We start from the raw sequence: 12,959 nt of genomic DNA on the forward strand, positions 1-12,959 counted from the left end.
GGACTACCAGGTTTGTGCATATGAATGACATTGACATTCATCCAAGGTCTCAGTAGATAAATAGTCTACAATCTTAACAGTGTTCTTCAGTTCACCTCTATGTTGTATTAACGCTCAGAAGATCTCTCAGGCTCATTGGGCCCTCTTGTGTTTACAAGCCGCATTGTGTAAACACCTACAATACCTCTCATTGGTCATCTCAAAAACATTGATTCCGATTGATTGTATGGCTTTCAACTTTCGACTTTCTTTATAGCACATTTATCTTTTTGAATTAAATTAATATCAGACAGTTTACTACTTCAAATTTAAACAAAAAAAAACATTTGCCTTTTTATTCTATCACTATATTATATGGCAGAAATATATATTTCAAAAAATATAGCTTCAACATCAGTCAGTATATTTGGCATAGCATAACGAACACAAGATGTGTACAGAACATGTAGTGGTTTCCTGAATGTAGAGTAGAGAGTGATCACAACGGTACAGATGTGATTAATACCTTTCGAAAGGAGTGGCTGATATTTCTCTATTCTCTATTTCTCATTAGTTAATTATTTTAGATTTTTGAAAAATAATTAACAAGTGTTAGATAAATAACGGGGGAATTTATATATACATGTAATATTTCTGTCTAAAATCTTCCAGTTTTGGGTATTGAAACGTGTCAATATTCATGTTGAAAAAGCTTATTAAAATCTGTTATATTATCTTTCCACGTACATGTACTTGACATCAGTGCTAATTGAAAACTCCAACAAATACTATACAATCATTAGTATATATCATCACATATTTATTAAACTTTCTGTAACATATGATATAGCCGCTTTAACAATTTATCAATATTAAAGAAACAATTTTTAATATCTTTAAGTTATGATTATATGTGACGTAACTGGGCGTACGTTTTGTCATGCTAATATTTCACGGTACGGTAATCGATAAGGTGGATATCATTCAAAAGGAGATAAAAACATAATTACACATTAATTACAACACAGTATTTAGGAACTAAGAAAGTTAGAAATCCCCTCACAATTATTATCATCGCTGTAAAAACGTGAAATGAAATTGTAGACAGAAGCAAATATAATGATTTTGGTAGATGAGTACTGCCAAAACTCAATTTAAACTCTTATTTTCTATGCATTGTAATTATTATGATTCTGTTAATTTTTGATGGCGATTAATCTCGTCTATTGCTTTTCTTGACTTTTGAGAATGAGCATTACAACATGTATACAGTTAACTTCAAAGCATATTCTTTTCCGTGAAGCTGAAATGTCTTTTGTTAATATAAACACCTCGTCTCATACACACTACACTTAACAATACCAATGAAACCTCTTCACATATACATGTTTTTAAAATATCTCAAATGAAAAACAAATTTCAAACGAGTCATGCCACATAATAACTGATAAATGCAGATTACGCTGAAACAGTTTTCTGGTTAATACCTTTATGATGTTTGACAAAACTGACTAACTGATACATAGCGGCGAGGAACATTTTTGTTCCCGGTGGAAGTGTTGGTATTGTCTATAATTTCGTGAAATGCATGGTATAAACAAGAAAGCGAGGTACCCGGTTAACATTTAGATTATTTTACAAGTAATCTTACACCTTTTTACATTAAGATACCAAAACAAGTATCTACACTTTATAAATGGTATTGTCTATAATTTCGTGAAATGCATGGTATAAACAAGAAAGCGAGGTACCGGTTAACATTTAGATTATTTTACAAGTAATCTTACACCTTTTTACATTTAGATACCAAAACAAGTTAATCTACACCTATTTACATTACGATACCAAAACAAATACGGATGTTGCATTATATATTGATGAAAGGAAAGTGTTTTATGTCATTCGACAAACAAAGTTGACAATTCCATTTGTTTGTTTGTTTGTTTTGTTTTATTTTTTCTAAATACACTATTTATGACAAGAATAGAAATAGATATATGGCGGTGTTTGATATGATGCAGATATTGAGGGATTAAACAACTTTATCATTCCCATTAAAGATTAAAGGACAATATGTTTGTCCTATTTCAAAGTGTTTGTTAAATTCACGTTTGCAGTATATCTTCTAGAGGTAATGTGTCCTGACATATTCAACACAAGACCGACCGGATACTTGTATCAATATCGTTTTATGAAGATCAAGACCGATTATATTACATACTTAATTTATCGAAGTATTCAGTCTGAAATAAGCTATATAAGCTATATCTATCAATATATACAAATCACAAGAATTTGAGATTATCCTATTATCCTTATTTACAAACAAATTTTATCGTCATATACATTGTATAAACAAATGTCATACACGGAAAATATGCACAATACAAACATTTGTTATTTGTTTTTATCATCAAAACAGTGATTTATTGATGGGGCTTAACGCCCTTGTTCCGATTATAACCGAACAGGCACAACAGTGAATTGTACATGGAATGAATTTATGTCCGTGGAATGATACTAATGCAGGGTTAATATATTAAAATGAAAATAATTATGTTCGAAAACATTTTAATCACATGGTCGGTATTGCTTACGTTAAATTCTTACGTAAACATATTGTGTTTGACAATCACATTGCGTTTATATTTCAAGAAACCAAAAACAGGTCGCATTTATATTTCTGATAAATGATAAAAATATACTTTGATGATCAATAATTGGGATCAAAGAGATCACTGGAAGCGTTTTCAATTATATATCAACAAAAAGAATAGTAAGGCATTGTTAAATACGTAATAATAACAATTTCGTAATTAATTTACAAATTTTTGTTGGATAAGACTTTAACATGCAACTATTAATATCTAAATATTAATCCGTTTAGATATCCATTTACTATTAAAAATCTCCGTCATTTCCATATTTGTGAACAAAAACTGTCAATTAATGTATTGGCCCCATCAAATGTAACATTTGTATAAAATATATAATTTAAAAAGACACTTTTGGCACTACTATAATAAACACGTGATCATTTTGTTAGCTTCATTGAAGCGATATGTAATACTTATAATTATGTACATGCATATATATATTTATAATGTACATTCAAAATGTTACATAATATTTGACTTTCAGCTTTTAATTATATAAACCCATCAATTGCCTGTGTTAACTTTATTTCAGTGATTGTTTTAATCATTGAAAATGTCTTCATTTTATGACATTTAGAGGATACCTACACGTACATCTGTTACGTACATCATTTACAAAATACAAGCACTGTTCAGGTGAGATGTTGTTTTGGTGAGATGATACAATATATTGTTCATTACACTTCTGGATTTGTATGGACATTATACAGTGACTACATGTATTTTTTTATACAAAAGCTGACCATATCATTTTCTCAGCATTCAGCAATTAAGGTTACACATTGCTATCACTAGGGTAAATACACGATAATCTGTCTATGAGTAGGTGACACACAAAATTGATTTAAAAAGACAGTGTGATTGCCGAACAAAAATTGAATATGTACAATTACTTTTTTGCCTATATGCTAATTTTGTCTATTGGTATTACAAGTCATCCCATATTGCACAGTGGTAGTATACTGTTATTTATATATATATATTTACAGTCAGTGGTGAATTGATAGTATAAACCCCGTTGATTTCAACCAAAGGCTACTCAACTTTACTTCTCGATAAATTGAGTATGTCACGCGCAATTTGGAGCCGCGCGGATGAATTTATGATGGTCCAAATCAGAAACTTTTGGTGTTTTCAGTAACCGGACGTACGTTCGATGAACATGTACATGTATCAAAATAGGTTTGAACACATATATATGTACTTGTGTAAATACAAATGTAGAAAAGTTACATTGTTTATGTTACTACCGTACCTCTTTGAGCAATGCTTCCGTGCGTATGATAAATAAACAATGTTGTACAATGTACAGTTTTGCACATTCCGATGACGTCGCAATGTTTACATGTTGTGTGTCTGTGAGTCTGTGTTGTTCTCTACAACATGTAGCCTAGATCTACATTATATTCGTATTTTTAACATCTTTGGTTGTACGCGAATGGATAAGATATGTCAGAACACGTCAGTATTTGAGTTGGATAAGTGTAACCAAAACGACCTAGCACGACAATGCATTTTTGTTCACCTCGGCGGACAGACAAGTCCTGTACGTTATCTAGAATCTACTGTGAATCGGCGAGAGTAGGACTTACATACACAATGTACGTTTGGGTGTTTCGAAATATCAATGAAACGGAATCCTTCAATTGTAGCTTTACAATACTTGTAATAGATACCTCTAATATTTATTGAAGTGTTTTAAAACAACAATATAAATATAGCTAACATTTTGAGAGCGGTACAGTAAACGTTTACAGTAGTGGGCCTACCTGTGTTTGTACATGTTCCTCGAAACGACGTCCGATACATTTGAAAATGTCTAAAATCCGGAAAGAATGACATGGAACTATGTAAACATCCGTGTAATCAAGAAATTTCAAACGTGAACTGATTAAGTAGAACTCAAGTGATCACAAAATTGAAGAAACTCTCTGTTTGTCACACCTCCTTGACACAGGCGGTTTGAATCGGACGCCGCGTCACAACTACGTTAAATATCCTGCCACGTTATGAATTGTGTAAGCGTGTGAAATCATACGAAGCAAAATATTAAAACCAAACTGCTTTGCACCATGGTGTTTTTTAACAACAGATAAATAAAATGATTTATAGTTCCATACCGGGAAAACCTCAGATATATGCTTCATCAGACGGAACTCATTTTATTGGTATGTTCATTGATAAATTGGCGGGAATTTCCGCCACTTCAAGTGGCTGTTCGAAATGCCTGTCGGAACCAAACGATATAATTCAATTTTAGTCTTATAAATGCCATCAACACTATTAAGGGTAAATTTTGAGCTATGAAAATAATAGTTAAGACTGTAAATATAAGGATTAAAGTCTCTTTCTGGTGGTTCTATCGAAGGATAAAGTTGAGTAGGGTATCGATATTTGTTTCATGGACCGCTTCGCGGCCCATTCCAAATATCGATACCCTACTCAACTTTATCCTTCGATAGAACCACCAGAAAGAGACTTTAATCCTTAAATAGTTGAGTAGGTCTTCAATCTTAATATCTCTTTAGGGCAGTCATTATTTTGTCGACAGCGTTGTTGTTAAGGTCACAGTCGTACAGACCACTATCGCTACTGAACGCCATGTCAATGATCCCGCCGAGCTGTCGTACCTCACTTCCGGTCACGCGGAGACTTGTCGGAGTAAGTTGTTGGAGAGGTTCTCCTTGTTTGTGTGGTGCAAAACGAGTACATACACGTCCCGATTACCTGAAACCATTTACATCGTGATTTAGTCATGCCGTTTTCTCTTATGTTTGCAAAACATAAAATAGTCGTGCGTACTTTCTTTCGTGGCTTGAAGCTTTGATATCATTTAATGGATAGAAAACTGCATAGTTAGCCATTGGAATAATGGTGATAATAATATGTTAAACATATTCTTTTGTTTTATAATCGTGGTTTCATAGCAGCCACAAAATCAGCGAAACTTTCTACACAACATAGTGTACAGTAAGCATCTTATTCCAAAATTATTTTATACAGCTTAGTTACTTTACTTCCCCCTGGATGCAACTTTCAAATAATGCGAATAACACGATGCTGTTTTCAATTATTACGTCTTCGATATATTCAGCATTCGTATTCTTTTCAAACATTTAATAGAAAGTTAAAACTACATGATTTGAATCCATTATACGTTAAGTAACTTCAATGTATATATATGTTAAATTAATTATAAAGCTTTTTACCCTTCATGCCTTCCAAGGCATCCTGGATGTTTGTGCCAATCCTTGACATATTAAGACAAAGCACAAAAAACGGTCCTTGTGATGCATCTTTCGGTGTCTCACTAAGTACAATAGAGAAATCGAAGTTTGGAGAATCAAAAAGTTTCCCGAGTCTTCTGTCCAATTCCTTATTGACCATATCCACCATGGCTTTCCCTAGCCCACTTCGGCTATTTTTCACTAATCTCATCACTAAAGCAATCAAAATAAGAAATGTCACTTATCATATAACACTTATATCACTAATGCTAGTTACATGTACATTGTATAGTCGTATATAAAGTGAACTTAAGAATGTAGTCTCATGGTAAGGGAGACAGATCATGATTTTTTCATACAGACGCTTGAGTTATGACAGTGCCCCAAGCTCTTCAAGCATTTGAATGACCGCGATTTGATTAAAACCCCCTTTTCTGAAGTTTGAATTTATGAATAAATTATGTTATTGTTTTTAAAAATAACAACACAAATAATCCTATCAGTCTTAAATTGCAATTTTATGGTAAATATATATTGATTAAACATTGTTAATTATTTTAAAACTAAAACTATTGACATCTAGGCTATATTGTAACAGAAAATTCTGTAGTGAATGTATAAAAAGTATATATTATAGGGGAGATAACTCTATTGTGAATCCCATCTTTTTCAATGAAAAATGAAGGTTTTTTGGTTCTAAAAATGCTCTATCTTGACAAATTGTGGTTCAATTTTCTTGAAAATTGACTGATTAAAAGCAACTTTGTCACTTTTTAGTCTGTTATTTTTCTATAAATATTGAACTTCACAATTTCGATTTATTTTCATTTTGGTGAGAATGTTTTAGGTGATTTACTTGCGTCTTTTTTTACCTAATTTCCTCCAAAAATGATCACTAGAAATTAATTATGACGAGAAGTAAACCATTTTTTTTAAAAAAAGGACTGATATATATCATGTCAATTAAACAATATATATATCGTAGAACATTTTGTTAATTAATTCCATTTACTGGGCGGATTTAGTACAGACTAATGCTGTTTTTTCATGTGCAGAATCTACTCAAAAATGGCAAATTTGAATATTTATTTAGAAAAAATAGATGGTTCAATTTCTTCCAAACTTTGACAGAAGATGCATAACAACATATTTACTTCATAAATCAAATATGAAAAATATTGAACGACAGGAAAATTTTGGGGGATGTGAGACTACCACCTTAAACTCGCAAAAAATTAAATTATTTGAAAAAAAAACCCAACCAAAGTTAGGCGAAATTGATTGCAAACTATTAAATCAAACAGAGATCCCATATATGCATATTAGTTGTATCTACTCTAATAAGAATATTCCATTTCTATCGTTTCATTGCATAAGCTTTGATAATCCATAATGGTACATTAAGCATAACAGAACTATTCCGTCTTTGCATATGACATGGTTAACTCCCTTGTGGGTAAGTAATTATTGTGACGTCGTTATTTTGTGAACTCAATTCACGTCGTTTTCTCCAAAAAGTATGACGTTACGCTCGCAAACAAATGACGTCACAATCAATGCAAACCCACAAGGACAGAAAACTCTGTAATTTGCAAATACAGAATAAACAAAAAAAATGGGGGGGACCACTTGTTTTAACAACATTCTAAATTCTGCTTAAGGATCTGCTCTGGTGAAAAGTCAAAATTTTCTGATGACTATCTTTTTTACAATAAAGATTTTTGGAAATAGAAATTTATATCAAAGTTAAAAATGTAATGATAATAATATGAGAGTGATCTTGATTTTGATCTATTATGAATCAAATATGGCTATTTGACGTAAATTAAGATTTTACCGGAATTTTACTGTTTTTATCATACACACGACAAACTATAGCAATAGTTTGCAAATTAGTAGTCTGATAACTATGAATGTTCGCACCTTTGACAAAACCAATGCAATCTTTAATAAAATAGAAATATTACACAGTAAACCCATTTAATTTCTCAGAACAGTTGTATTTGACATATGTTATCCCTAACCTTAGAATTTTGAAGATGAAAATACCTTGGGGTTTTTTTCCACAATATTTAGCAGATTCAACGCTTTACAGAAAAAGTCAGTGTGCTTTATTTTTTTGTCCCGATACAAAATTTGTTATTTGCAAAAATAAAAATTACTTTATCTTCACTAAAATGTAAAATATTATAACCAATAGTTTATGATTCGTATCTTAAATTCTTGTCATATTAATCTCAATGAACCTAGAATAAGATTTACAGCAAAAAAAAACTTGATATTGCTAAAAATGCTGTAGCACCGGCAAGTTAAGTAAATATGTTGAAGAAAATAAGTGTGAAATTTCACCTCTCTGTAAGAAATGCACCTTTTCAAAATGGCCGCGAAATCGGTCATTTCTTAAAATTTGTATTAAAAAAAATCTACAATTAATAGAAGTTAAATTTTTGACATATTTTCTATATGGTAACTTGCTAAAAAAAATGAGGCAAACAGTATTTGAAAATTCACATAAACTCTTTCATCAACATTGAAACGAGACTTCAACGAGACTAAAACCTCACCACAGCTGATCCTGTAAATTGCACAAAGATTAAAAAATGATTTCTAAAATGAAATATATACAAATGTCATCATTCTCAGATACATAGGAAAGAATGTGATATATAATTGTTTTAAAATGCAAAACCGTGATAAATTTTTGTTAAACCACATCTAATAAGTAACTTTAACTATGACCTATTCAGTGCATTCACTACCTTCGACATGTTTGCAACGTGAAAAATATATCTTCATAATTATAATAAATATAAAATAAAACATACTATGAAATCAAAAAAAGTACATCAAATGATCGTGCGATGAACGTAGACGTAACATCGTACAGTTTTTCATGAGAGTCATGAAACTTATGATAATTAAAGCATACACATAAAAAAAGAAAAGCGAATTTGTCAATAACATACCGACTGCTTTCTTTTTCAAACGTTGACATTCTTTCAATTCCAATTTCAATTGGTGTATTTCTTCATCTTTTTTCCGCTGTTCAAATAGATATCAATGTAATATAGCATGTGTATTTCAATTAGGGGATAGAATGTCATTTTCCATAAATCTACCAGAGATAAGATCATGCATTTTAGTTTTAACACGAGACGGAATTATGTAGGACGCAGTGATGCACACAATCAGTATTTCCCCTTAAAAGTACCAAAAATACATTTGAAATCGCCCGCTTCTTTCCTATCAGCCAATACAGATCGCATCCATTTCCATGTCTGAAATCGCAAAAGCACCCTCCCACATTCAGTTTTACCCCAGCTGTATCGGCAATGTTGATCCTGCGAGTGAGGTATGTGCGTCAGAAAAGTTGCAAGGATTTTATGCCAGAATTACATAAGTCAATTTTCAATGCATATGCGGCTTTTCGCCTAGAAGGTCTGCCATTGAGTCATCTTGTTCATAATATGTCTCTAACATCGACGAAACCGTGGAATTTAAGTGAACGAGTAGTGTCTCAACGATCCCCCCCCTGATTGGCCTGGCATATAAACACGTGAAGGGGTTACCGTTTTTTCGACTTGATATTTTGGGATAAGCATACTTTATGTTCTGAATAAATGTAAAGGATAATACTGACTACAGACTAGAGATGTATCAAAGCTTCATAATTTAGTCGTGATTCGGGATCTTTACTGTACCGTGTCCAGTTTTGTCAGCCGATCCCCGATAAGCCCATTTTGAACAACTTACTAAAATTATTGACAATAATAAAGTATGTATCATTAGAATCATATCTAAGTTTCGATACATTAAATTTTTCTAGGTTTTCAGTTCGTTTTTACACTGTTATATGGCATAGGCCGTCGTCGTGATCGGTTAATCTGACAATATGAAAGTCGTGGAACGATATTCCAGTTTTGACATCCGCCAAAAACAACGTCAAAAATTCAATGAGAACTAAAGGGGATTAGATTATGAAAATATTCGCAATCAAAACAACAGACGTTAATGTTATATCAACATCATTTGTAGAATTAAGTAAATAGAGTTGGATACAAAGAAAACACAAATTTTTCAAAGCCATATCTCGTATCTCTTATTTATCCTCCATTGGCTAATTCATGAAAGACCGTGACTAGTTTTGTTATAATTTATGATCCGTACGTGTACATATTTCAATGTCGGAGAAAACATCGTAGCATATATAAAACAAAATGCAAAGTCACTTGGGGTTGATTGACAGCTGGTGATCCGTCCATTATGCAACCCCTAATATCCTAATCTTAATTTTTTGTTATAATATCCTTGTATTGCAGGTACATAATGGCTCAAGATAAAGGTATGCAATGTAAATACATTGGGTTTTTTTTCGCAAAGTCACTTTGGCTTTTAGTCTTTCCATACAAACATCTGTATTTAAAAGATATTAATCAATGATTAAATTTTCTGGTGATAATAAATAGGTCTGTTCAATTCAGATGTGTGACGTACTAAACGGTATCTCGCTGCCATCGACATAAGCTAAACAATCGGCAAATTGCACCAAAAGGAACAGAAACCTTGTTTTGTAAGACACTAGCCATTTATTCATTATAGATACATTATATGCCTTTTCAAAAATTCAGATTACTATAATATAATAAGTTTCATTTGAACTCATAAAATAAGCTATTCGGCCAGTGTCAGACTTAAAGCTACTCGTATACATGCACATACACGAGTAGCTTTAAGTATACGTTCTATAAAGTTGTATAGTTGTATATATGATTAAAGAGTTTGTTGTTCATGGCTCATGTACATGTAGTTGTTGAGATGGAATGATGACTGGACTCCAATTTCTGTCGACATTTTATTTCTGGACTCCTATGTACTTACATACATTTCACTATTACATTAACAGTATAAATACAGTCATGGTTATGTGGTCCAAAATAGGACCACACACAAGTTGTGTGCTCCAGTCTAGCTCTCTCTCTCTCTTTAGCCTTGTCTAGCTGTCTCCGTGATATATCACTGATCAGCTTTATTTATAATTGTTAGTACATGTAACAAGATCTAGAGAGCAGGTAGGTTTACACATCAGTATTTGGCCATGATATCTAATACCTGATATCTACTACCGCAACAGCCCACACAATGTATCCATTCCGTGTTACACAAGACTAATCAGGGATTATGATCAGGTCGACTGAATTACCATATATGGAACAGACAAAATTCCTGTGCGAGTTATTCCCCTTGTAGTCATGCACGTGATTTGTACGCATATTGGTCAATGGAAAGTGTGATTTATGAATAGGATTCGTTTACTACGCATAGCAACGCGTAGTATTTTCAGGGGGCACTGTCTTTAATTTCCCCTGCGAACCACAATTTTGATGATATAATTTGTAAATGAAATCCATCGTGTGTATTAATAAATTATAAACATTTTCACCGCACGCCGATTTCGGGAAATGCAATTGTAATTTTAAATCAGAGATATATATATATTACAGCTAACAAAACAATCAATACGTGTTTCATTATTCAACTTTAACAGTGAATAAAGATCATCAATCTTCACGTATCTGTTCGACTACTACATGCACTTTATATGCATTATATCGAAATGCCCAAAATTTAGTAATATACATAATACATAATAAAATCTCTCTAATCATTTCAAATTTCTCCATAAGTTCTCTTTTCTTGCATTTTTTAAGTTTCACATCACATATTTTACATCGTGCGAGAAAGTTATTCTCTTTCTATAAAACCACATTCTACCCATCCTAGATCGATACTCCAGGGGTAGATCGTAAGTTATCGTAACCCCTGGAATATCGAGGATGCATTCTACCATGTGACTTTCTGGATACAAGAAGAATTGCAGTAATTCATATGTTCATGTGTTACATGAAAATATGTCGTCAAAAGATAAATGTATAGATCTAGAGCGCATCTTGGATCAATCTGTTCGATTACTATCGTCTTATACACGACGTACGGATATTCCCGGTAGTCGAGACCTCTTATTTTAGATAGTAAAAAATTCTGTTCATTGGAAACTTTCTGTGTATAGTCTTATATACATATGTAAAGTGTACACTTATATACACAGAACCCTGAACTAGACCCTACCACAACTACATGAAACAGTCGACCGGATAGATAATGTATATTAATGTATATTAAAAAAAACCTCATTTCTTTACAATCTAATATCTTGTAAGTATATAGGTTATGTACATGTAGAGATAATGATAACCAGAAGTGCATTTTGTTTTATAGTAACATAGTTAAAATATTGCTAAAATCGTACTGAAACCATCTGAAAATTAGTTTAACTTTTGTAACGTATGATCAAAGTTTTTCTCCTGTATTATTTAATAGTGAATCTAAAAACCCTTAATCACATACAAAGGCACATCTGCCTCTCTAATATATGTTTGTGATTATCACAAACTCTGAATTCAAATACCTTTCCAAAATGTTATATTTCTGGAAAACGATATGCGGTGAATGTATCTTCAAAATGAAACAAAAATCAAAATATTTGGGACAAATAAATTTTGTTATGTATTTTTTATATTACTTCAACATTTGTTTATGGAGTTTGTTTGTAGTTGAAATGAAAGGTCTGATAACGTACTGATTGTTTGCATTAGCTGTAATATAAAACAGTAGATTTAAATCATTATTGTAAAAAAACGCCGAATTTCCCGAAATCGGCGTGCGGTGAAAATGCTAATATATTATTAATATACACGGTTGATTTCATTTGAAAATTAAATCATCAAAATTGTGGTTCGCAGGGGAAATTAAAGACAGTGCCCCCTGAAAATACTACGCGTTGCTATGCGTAGTAAACGAATCCCATTCATAAATCACACTTTCCATTGACCAATATGCGTACAAATCACGTGCATGACTACAAGGGGAATAACTCGCACAGGAATTTTGTCTGTTTCATATATGGTAATTCAGTCGACCTGATGATATGACCAACATGTGTGCAGATAACTGACCGTATACATGTACATACACGAGTAGCTTTAAGTCTGACACTGGCCGAATAGCTTATTTTATGAGTTCAAATGAAAGATATTAT

The 12,959-nt window shown here is 32.2% G+C and overlaps 1 long non-coding RNA gene across 1 annotated transcript; it reads right to left on the reverse strand.

Moving 5' to 3' along the window:
• Window positions 1-5,106: 5,106 nt before the first annotated feature.
• LOC138318215 (uncharacterized) lies at window positions 5,107-9,076 on the reverse strand. The gene is made up of 3 exons (XR_011207849.1): window positions 8,830-9,076; window positions 5,846-6,076; window positions 5,107-5,363 (listed from the first exon to the last, which is right to left on the reverse strand). It is a non-coding gene; the product is annotated as an uncharacterized lncRNA (long non-coding RNA).
• Window positions 9,077-12,959: the final 3,883 nt, after the last annotated feature.

The sequence above is a fragment of the Argopecten irradians genome, chromosome 3, assembly GCF_041381155.1.
Source record: "Argopecten irradians isolate NY chromosome 3, Ai_NY, whole genome shotgun sequence".
Taxonomy (NCBI): Eukaryota; Metazoa; Mollusca; class Bivalvia; order Pectinida; family Pectinidae; genus Argopecten; species Argopecten irradians.